Here is an 8,078-nt window from a genome sequence, read left to right on the forward strand (position 1 = left end):
GGTTGGGGCATTTCATAATCTCTTTGACTTCAGAGCCTCACGGTGGCCTCCAGAGCCAAGGGAGCCCCCTCTTTTCAGGGAGTGGACTGTTAATCTGGTTCACCTGGGAAGCCCACCTGGAAAACCTGTGTGAGGGCAGGGGAAGGCAGAGGAGGAGGAGTGGATGCTTTTTAAACCCACCCCCTTCACGAGGCTTTCTGAGAAGGTGGATCGTCTATGCTGCTATAGGAACTCTCAGGTGTTGCTGGTGGGACGGTGACTTGGTACAACCACTTGGGAGAACTTGTCACGTTATACAGGGAAGACGAAAATGCAAAACCAACCCAGAAATTCCATTCCTAGTTATTTGTCCTAGAGCAGCAATTCTCAAACCTTTTGGTCTCAGGACCCCTTTTCACTCTGAAATATTGTTCAGGACCCCAAATAACTTTTGCTTGGATGGGTTATATCGACCAATATTTACCATATTAGAAATTAAACCTAAGAATTCAAAAACTTATTAATTCATTTAAAAGTAACAATAAAAACTCATTACACACTAACAAATAACGTTTATGAAAAATAAATATATTTTCTAAAACAAAACAGTGGGAAGAGTGGCATTGTTTTATAGTCTTGCAAATCTGACTTAATAGAAGACAGCTGGAATTCTCATATCTGCTTCTGCATCTGTGTGTTGTGACATCTCATGCGGTGGAAAACTCCACCATTTACTTATGAGAGCTTGAGAGTAAAAATGCCAAAAAAACCCCTTTGTATTATTATGAAAATAGTTTTGACTTAACAGACCTCCCCTGCCCACCCCCCCACCCCCCCGCTGAGATCATCTCAGGGGCTCCCAGAGGTTCTCTGCTATTCCAGAGAACATTTCTTACTTCTATCCCAGTAGATATATACGAGCATGTTCAGAGTGGTATTATTCATAACAGCAAAAAGAAACTCAACTTAAATGTTTATAAATAGTAGAATTGATAAATAAATTGTGAAATATTCATAGTATTGCTGAATCTCACAGACAATACTTTACAAAAAACAATAAAATATGATTTCATATTTATAGAGATCAAAAACATAAAATATATTATTCAGTGATAAAAATATATGGCAAAACCTTAAAGAAAAGCAAGAATAGTGTTTATGTCTGGGGAAGAGGGAAAGGAATACCACTGCCAAAGGAAATACATGAAGTTTCAGAGATATTTCTGTTTCAGTTATGATGAGCTAGTTATGCTTCAGTAACGAACAGCCCCTGAAATCTCAATGGGTTGGATACAACAGAGGTTCATTATGGGCCAGCTAATAGGGACTCCACCAATTGGTGTGTCTCTAGTAAGTGTGGTGGGGGGAGGGAACATGACAAGGCATGCACTGGCTCTTAAAGGCCATCCAGGAGAGGCACTTGTTGCTTCTGCTTACATCCTGTTGGCCAGAGCAAGTCACATGGCCATGTATAACTTCAACGGAGTGGGGAAGTGCCATCTGATCATGTGCCCAGAAGGAGGGAAACTGAGACATTCGGGTCATTTGGTATTGTTCTACTTCCTTAGGACCATTTGGCTTTAAGTGGAGTGGTAGGTTCATAGGTATTTGCTTAATTGTTATATACATATAAATTTATAGATAAACTTATGCTTATTATTATATACTATATATGTATATATGTCTTATTTAAATATATATGTATCTTTATTTCTTTTTTAGGTATAAAATATTAGAAAGAAACAAACAAAAAGAGAGAGAAAAAAGAATAAGCCTTTAATTGTGATATACAAATTCATATATTTGGATAAAGGAAAATAGAGACCAAGAGAGGAGAGTGTGAGAGCTAAATTGAAAAACATTTGGAATTCCTGGAGCAGTGGTCTTTAAACTGGGGTAAGCATATTCCTAGGGTCCATGATCACATACTAAAAGTTTCCAGTACAGATTCTATTAAAGAATTAATTTCTAGATGCTCACTTCCAGATGTCCTCTTTACTGAAACTCGTCTCCCTGAGAATACTCCTGTGTTTGAGCTATTCTCCTTTCCCCTTTCCTCTTTTCAAAGTGTCCTTTTCCCATGTTTTTTCAGAAGAAAGATGTGGTCCATCCTGTCATTTTGTCATTGGTAAAAATCTCCAGACTCCAACCAAAGAAACAATTCAAAGTACTGGTTCTAGCTGAGAAAGTAAATTACTCTAAAGATAGGATTACAAATCCGTTTGCAAATCAGATATTATCCCATCATTTTAACAAAGGTGGAGGAGAAGCTAATGAACATTTAATAATATCACATGATAAATGATTAATAATAATATTGTCATTATGCATGAACTCGGAAAGAGTTCAGAGAATCAAATAATACCACTACAATAAAATCCCTCCATTCTGAACAAGTTTTCTTGGCACTTATATTTTTAAAAGTGAAAAATTTAAGCTAGAATTGAGGCTGAACCCACTCTCATTCTAGAGAGAGTAGTATTCATCCACGGATATATGGATAAAACAGCACCAATGCTTTCTCATTAAGACAAGTATTTCCTAATAAAATTCTTTGGGATAATAGTATTTTATCAAAATATTTAATAATTGTGTGATATATTTATGTTATTTTGATGAATTGTGTGTTACTACTAATTGTAATGATAACTCATTCTGGAAGAAAATCTTCATGCTGTAGACCAGCGCTGTCCAATAGAACCTTCTGTGATGATGGAAATGTTTTCTATTTGCTCCATCCAATATAATTTCCATACGTCACGTGTGGCTATTGAATGCCTGAAATGTGGCTAGTGTGAATGAGGAACCGAATTTCAATTTTTATTTAATTAAAAAAATTTTAATAGTCACATGTGGCCAGTAGCTACAGTATTGGACAGCACAGCTTTAGAGCTTTATGGCCACAGAAAAGGAAAAAAATTAAATTTGAATCTGTATTCATTTTTGGTTTTTTATATTTTTAATTTTTTTTACATCTTTATTGGAGTATAATGTATACATTTTTAAGAGAACTATGACAAGGTGATTAATAAAATATTTAAATCATAAATTTATGTTATATTAGGGTAAAATTCTATGGGGAAGAGAAATGGAATACAAATTCAAGGAGATAAAGAAATAATGTAAAATTTCTGACTGTTAAAGCAGAGAGCATTCATGATATTTTTAAAAGGATGATGGAGTGTATCAGTTACTTTAGTGTTTAAATTCTATTTGGATACATTTAAATGAGTGACAATAGTAATTTTTAAATGTTTAAACTATTAAAATATTTCACATTTACAATGGGCTTTAATCTTTTGCAGTTATTTAAACTTAAGATGAAAAATTTTAGATACCAACAGATACCAACATAAAAATGTTTGAGGGGAGTGCATAGTGTCTCACGATTCTTTTGAGGGATATGAAAGCAAAATGCTTGAAGACCCCTGAACTAGATGGTATTCATTGTTCCTTTCAACGCTTTGGATTTTGTGCATGTGGTCTAAGAGATCACTCTAGGGAGTGGGCACTGTAAATAATATAGGAAAACAGCCCCAAAGGTAAAGGTTCCCTTACAAACAGGAGTCCTAACAAAAAAACAAAATCCAAACAAACAAGCCAAAATACAAACTTCCCTTGTCTCTCTCTTACACGCACACATGTACACACACACACACACACACACACACACACACACACACACTCTCCCCCCAACAGACCCCACTTCCACACTGGGAATTCTGGTGCAGGCGGCTCATGAACCACACTTTTGAGAAACATGGTCTTGATTAGCAACGTGGGGTGGTCTGGCCAGTGAAAAATCTCCGGAGGTGGGGCAGCCTCAAAGAGGATCATTAAAGATCAAAAATTCCTTTTGAAGTCGTTTGAATTGCTGCAGCCTAAACCCCCTTGGTCTCAATAGAACCTCAGCAGACACACACAAAGGCCTCCCATGGGTGGTTGGTTTGGTTTTGGTGGAAATTGAAGCAAGGGCCTGAGTTCCACATCTGGGTGCAGACCCAGGACAGTGCACGCAGGTCGCAAAGTGACTCGAACTGAAAGAATCCAGCAGAAGCAGAAACTAGGAAGCAGGGGTGATCCCAAGAACATAAGTCTACTCTCCCCCTCCCACCCAAGGCAATAGCCTTCTCATGGAAGTGGGCCTTAGGTTGGGGTTCACATGCTTTGCGTTTTGTGAGGCATGATGAGCCCACCTTGGTTATCCTCATTCTCCCATGGCATCCCTGCAGTGTTGCTCAACTCCAGGTGTCAGGAATGGTTCAGCCCATTCCCAGTGGCAGCAGGAGGGCAGGAGGCACAGAGGAAACTGAGCAGGCAGGGCCCTGAATGACCTCAAGTCACCACAGCCACCACCCCACCCTGGTGCTGAAGGGAATGGGAAAATATTCCTGTGACCCAGTGAGTGCTTCCCATGCAGGTGAGCGCTGACAGCCGGAGAGGGGCTGCTGGGTCATCCTGGCAAGTGAGTGGTGAGGAGAGCGTCGTCATGTTGTGGGACTGGGATTCCAGATTGGCAGCTCTGACTCAGCCTCCAATTGGCAAAAGTCAATGGGCCTCCCTTTCCCAAGGGCTTCCGTTCTCAGCTGGGCCCTGCCCAGGTCAGGCAGGCGGGAGGCCTGGTGCTCAGCACTGGCCCTGGGACCAGCTCCCAGGAAGCAGCAAGGGACCCAGGCAGCCTTGGCACCGTTTTAAAGGCTGGCTTCATACGCTTATCAGTGGGCTTTTGTATAAGGCCCAGGCTGAGGTTGCATAAGAATGTGCAAAATGCCAGGGAAGTCAGAACTGCTTTTTAAAAATAAGGCTCAGACCATAGGCAAGGTGCTTCCACACCACTTGGGCCTTAGTGACGGAAAATGCAAACATTAGCCCAGAGGTGGAGAAAGAAACAGACACTACCCTGTAGGAAAATGGGGGGATGACTCCAAGAGACAGGGGATGCAGAGAAAGGCAGGGTCGGCACTTTTTTCTTTGACTGTTGTGCCATTTGTCATCTCTGAATGCCTCAGAGCTTGGTGTCACATCACATGGTGAATGCCTAGGATAAGCTGAAAAGAGCTAAGAGTCAGCAGCAGTGCCGATGGCCACTATGGAGAGAATTCTGGAGATTTGAAGCTATGGTGACAAGGACAGGGAGGCATGCATGCATTTAACAAACATTGAATCCTTGAAAAAAATCTAGAAAACACAATCATTCTCAACCTTTATTTTAACACAACTCACATGACCTTTACCTGCATGAGTCACCCCATAGACACTGCCAGATTTTGACACAACCGTCAAATTTGTGTGCAATCCCTGGCTCTCTAGTCCGCATTCCATCTCTTCCTCTCCAGCTTAGGAGCTCAGGAAGAATGCATGTAAGAGTATTGGCATTATATGGTAAACTTGAATTGCTCTAATTCATTAAAACAGTAAATTCTTTGCAAAACTGAGAATGAAATGAAGTTGCATCTCTTTCATCAGTTCTATTACTTTGGCTCCAGCTTCATCCCCTCTATTGTAAGGATGACCTTCTCTCTTTCCCCAGGTCACTTGTCCTGTGATAAGCCCAAGAAGTCCAGGTTCCCAGGATGATTACCTGGAACCCAGTGGTCACACCTGGTCTCTTGGGCCACTGGTGCCACCTCAGATGCATGCCTTCAGGCTGGGGGCTCCTCAGTTACTGCCAAACCCAGGGCTCTTGGGTGGCCGCCAAAGCCAGAGGGGCCAGAGCCTGGGCAACAGCTTGTACGGTTGCTGCTGTTGCTGCCAGTTTGTAATTCCATGACCTCGTTTGAGCCCCAAAGCCTGTCCTGGTTGCTCACACTTCCTCTAACCCTGAGGCTGGGACTTTTCTTGTTGCTGATCCTGGAGTTTGTGGCACAGCCAGCAGCCCTGGTGCAGGTCCCGCTGGCAATTTTCCTTTGAGCCCAAGACAGGATAATCCCTGGCCCCTTGAATGCTATGCTCAGCTAAAGCTACTGCCCAACTGGAGCCACAGGGAGCCACTTCCCCTGGGCAGGCTGGGCCAGGACAGTACATGGGGACAGGTTCCCATGTCTGCCCCTGGCTGACTGAGGACCACAGTTCCATTCTCCTCTGCATTCCTACAGCCCAAGCCCACAGCCAGTTCCTATCACTGAATGAGTTATGTGTCTTTCAAGGAGACAAACTCCTCTGGGTTTCCTTAGTAACAAAGTCTTTGGAATCCATCTCATAGCCAAGGGGTTGTGATTCAGTCTTTGAGAACTGCTGAACTTGGAGATGGGCCCTCAGCACAAAGATCTACTCATCCCCAAACCAAGCCAAGCTCTGAAGGCATCCTCCGTCTTGTTCGTTCTCAGGGGACCGTGTTGCAGTGGTATCATGCTGTGACATCAGCCATGAGTATCGGCCGCAGGTCGTGTTAGTCAGCATTCCACTAGCTTCTGTAACAGTTAAACCCCGATTTCAGTGGTTTAACACATTAGAAGTCTACTTATCACTCATGTAAGACTCCAGTGCCAGATTCCCAGTCAGCAAGTGGCTTTTTGTCATGTGGCTATTTCCATCATGTGGCTCTTTCCATCCTAGGACCTGAAAGTCCTCTGCATCTAACTGGCGGATGTAGAGAAATCACATCCTCTTCTTTTTTTTTATTGTGATAAAATATACATTAAATTTACCATTTTAACCATTTTTCAATGTACAGTTCAGTGGCATTCAGCACATTCACATTGTTGTACAACCATCATCACCATCCATCTCCAGAACTTTTTTGTCTTCCCAAACTGAAACTCTATACCCATTAAACACTAACTCCCCATTCTCTGCTCTCCTCCAGCCCCGGGCAACTATCATTCTACTTTCCGTCTCTATGAATTTGGCTACTCATATAAGTGGACACATACAATATTTGTACCTTTGTGACTGGATTATTTTGTTTAGCATAATGTCTTCAAGTTTCACCCATGTTGTAGCACCTGTTAGAATTTCCTTCCTTTTTAAGGCTGTATAATATTCCATGGTATGTGTAAACCACATTTTGTTTATCCATTCATCCATTAATGGACACTTGGGTTGTTTTTACCTTTTGGCTCTTCACACCCTCTTCTTAGCCATCTTAACCTGCAAGTGACACCTTTCATTTGATCACATTCCTTAGAAGAACCTATTACATGGTCCCACCTACATACAAGGAAGGGTGGGAAATGTAGTCCCTGGCTCGGTAGCCACTTTCCAGAAGTAATTAAGCCTGTGGAAGGTGAGGCACAATTTGTTGGTGGACAACTAGCCGTCCTTTCCATCCCCTCACCTTTGGACTTCCTATAACAACTATTTAGCATGGCTCAGGAAAAATATCTTTTTTTCCAGTTTCAGTTCCTAACAGGACAAAGGTTTTGAAGTCTAAATGCGCTTTCAGTAAATAACTGTAGTAACATTTGTGTAGTCTTTTGCATTTTTCCATGTCCTTTTCATGTGGTGTAGTGGTTCTGATTCTGCCTCTATTGCTTTCTCACCGGCTGATATTTATAGAGCCCGCAGTGCTACAGTAAATCCAATAAACAGGAACTATTAATCTTCACGGCAACGTGAGGTATGATTATCTCCCCATCTGTACAGATGAAGATACTGAGGCTCAGAGAGATTACGTAACATGTTCAAAGTCAGCCAGATCGTAAGTGGCAACTCCATCTCTCTGTACCTCCTGCTTAGGGAGCCATCCTCATGGATTTGAGAAACAACCTTGATTTCCTTCAAAGGACACTTTGAGCCCCCAAACCAAACTCTGCCCCCAGAACACCCTCCTTGCACTAGAACTGATGGACTGTCTCCTGCAGGACCCAAGCTGAGCCCCTCTGGAGAACGTGGTAAGAGAGGGAGGAGAGATCCTGTCACTCAGGAGCCTGTCCTGTGTTCCTGGTCCCGAGGAGCTTCCCAGGGCCCTTGGAGCACAAAAAATATCTTCCAATGCTGCTGCTCTCATCACTTTCCAACAACATCCCTGGAGCACCTCCCGTGTTCCAGGCCCCAGGGATGTTCATAGGGATACGAAATGATCCCTCTCCTCCGAAGAGTGCATTGTCCAACCACCATGAGACAGACACGGGAACGAATGCTCTCATATCATATGACAA

Source organism: Delphinapterus leucas, chromosome 13, assembly GCF_059928025.1.
Source record: "Delphinapterus leucas isolate spDelLeu-1000000601 "Yukka" chromosome 13, BTC_Dleu_Yukka2, whole genome shotgun sequence".
Lineage (NCBI taxonomy): Eukaryota > Metazoa > Chordata > Mammalia > Artiodactyla > Monodontidae > Delphinapterus > Delphinapterus leucas.